The following is a 2707-nucleotide window of genomic DNA, read 5'->3' on the forward strand; positions in this document are numbered from 1 at the left end:
CACATGAGCATGAAGAAGATAAAGGAACTCATAGTCTATCTCATAGTGTTTGCAGATTTTTCAAGCTTACAGGTGGACGGAGCACTTGGAATTCTTCTTCCTCTTCTTGTCTATATTCTTCTTCTATTCCATCTACTTCTTCTTCTTCTTCTTAAGGGATCTTGGCCTTTTTTTTTTAAGGAAGAAAAATCGTACACACTATTTTTTAAGTGCTTAAAATGAACCCCCAAATCATACTTAAATCCATTAAAAACTAAAAATTTGCAAAAAAATAAAAAATAAAAAAATCTTTTAACAAGTGAAACTAAACCAATCCAATCATTTGCATCCTTGCAACATCAAGGTTTTAGATGCATTCATGCAAAGTTAGGAACACTTTAATCATTCTAACTTTGCATTGATGCATCTAAAACCTAACTTTTAGATGCATCCTTGCAACATCAAGGTTTTAGATGCATTCATGCAAAGTTAGGAACTTTTAGATCCTAACAAGTGAAACTAAACTAAATCTCATGAAAACTAAGAGTCCTAAATGGTTGCCAAAATTGTCCTAAAAGCTTTGGTATTTGTTCCAAACAAATGTCTTATTGCAAAATCTTGAATATTTTCTAGGTTTTTCATGCATCAAAACAATCTAGGAATATCATTTATGGGCTTAAAACATGCAAACTAGAACACAAAATCTTGAACGAAAACCAAAGTCCAAAGAGTCATTTTTTTGAGTCAAAAACAATCTTGAATGATCTAAATTGGAAAGAAAAGCATCCATATTCCTTCCTCTTTGAATTTCGGTTCAAACAAACTCAATCTTGAATGATCTAAGGTTAAAACAAAGCACTTCAAAGTTCTTAAAACAACACGCAAAATCTCAATCTTGAATGCTCGAAGGAAAGAACTTGAATGTTTAAACACTCGTCTTTGAATGCATGTTGCTAAAATCACTCTTGAGTGCCATGGATTAAAATTAAGTTTTTTTTTTTTTTCATTGGAATGCATAACAAATCCAATCTTGAATGCCATAGATCAAATAATCATCTTTTGGGGCATAAAAAGAATCCACATTTTACAAACTTTCTAAGTTATAAAAACAAATAAAGACACTTTGAGTGAATTTGTTGTTGGACTCACCCTCTTTAATCACCCATCATTCTAACCATTGGTTGCAATATCAGCGCCATATATGGGGATGGGTCTACCTAAGAAGGTGTTAAGTGCTCCACAAAAATCAAATTCCACTCACTTGAGTTTTTATTGGTTTTTCTAAGATAGAAAATTTCTTGAATGCACATTAGTCTCACTAACACTTCATTTGAGCATAAAAATTGAACAAATCTTGACATGGAGGACCTCCGGGCGCGCATTGAAATCGAGCTTTACACACATCTTTGTTTTGGGCTTAAAAAAAACTCACACTCAATCTTGAATGCCTTAAAGAAAATCAATCGATACTTGACGTGGAGGGCCTCTAGGCGCGCGAGTTTAATTTTTGTTGACCCTAAATCTTCTTGGTGTATTCATTCTTCGATCACTTCTCTTTTGTTGGCTCATTACAAATTGCAATTGAAACTTTGCATCTTAAATCACGTGTGTTTTCAAAAGGTCTAGATTAGAAAACTTAAAGCGTCAGTTGGAAAAGAACTCTGTCTTTTAGCCCAAGATCATCCAAGTCTTCTCTCCCCTTGTTGTCTTTCGAGGCCATCTTGGGTGCATAAGATTAGGATCCAAAATCTTGTCTTAGCTTTTAGGAGGCCTGCTTGGGGATCTCATCACCCCTTGGGACGACCTCAACTCCAGTGTTCCGATAGAGTATAAAGATCGGGAGGTGAATCCAAAGACACCTCTCTTGGGATCAAAATTATGTCACTTGGGCTAAGCCTCGAGGAACTTTATACCCTTGAGAAGTGAAAGAGGAGAAGTGGGTTACCGCTCCTCTCGATTGTGTGACATTGTTTTGGTTTCATCTATGAATTTGGGCCTCATGTACCTTGCATATATCGAGGACTCCCTAGCTAAACCAAATTTCATCCTTGTAGAAAGCTTCCTAGGATGTTGGTCTGTTTGATGTGCTTGCTCCAAAATTTTGTCTGCTTGTTTGTTCATAGCTTTTGAATGAATGTTTGCCAACTTTGGTCAAAATCTCAGAAAAGCAAAAATCTCCCAGCTCAAGGCATACTTAGCGTGGTCACTGCCTCATCAGAAAATCATCCAAGCTCCCCCACCGCAATTGAATCTATTTAGTTCTTTGCTTTAGAACAATCCCAAATCCAAAGTCCATCCAAATCATCCCCCCAACCAGCTAGCAACCCAATCCAAAATCACCCAAGCCTTTAAAGAATTGTTGTTACTCTACCAGAGTTTGCTATCCAATCAATCTATCCAAATCCCTCAATCTCCCCAAGGTTATCCCTTTGACAGAGCTTTGTCTAGGGTAATCTAGCCTTGTCACTTGTCATCCCTCATCACCTTAAGCTAAAGGTTGGGATCCACAAGTGATCAATCTCGTGTCATGCCCATAGGATCATTTGTCTATCCTCAAGTTGATACCAAAAGCCACCAATCCTGCACATAGGAAAGCAAAACTCTTACTTTTTGACAACATACCCTTGAAGTCTTCCATCCATAGGAAAGCCAACAATCTCTAGCCAATCCTCCTTAGGTTTGTCATGCAGCTTTGACTCTCCCTAGGAAATCTTTCATCAGCCACTCC

This window comes from Cupressus sempervirens, chromosome 8, assembly GCF_028749045.1.
Source record: "Cupressus sempervirens isolate cs-2001-9-10 chromosome 8, ASM2874904v1, whole genome shotgun sequence".
Classification (NCBI taxonomy): domain Eukaryota; kingdom Viridiplantae; phylum Streptophyta; class Pinopsida; order Cupressales; family Cupressaceae; genus Cupressus; species Cupressus sempervirens.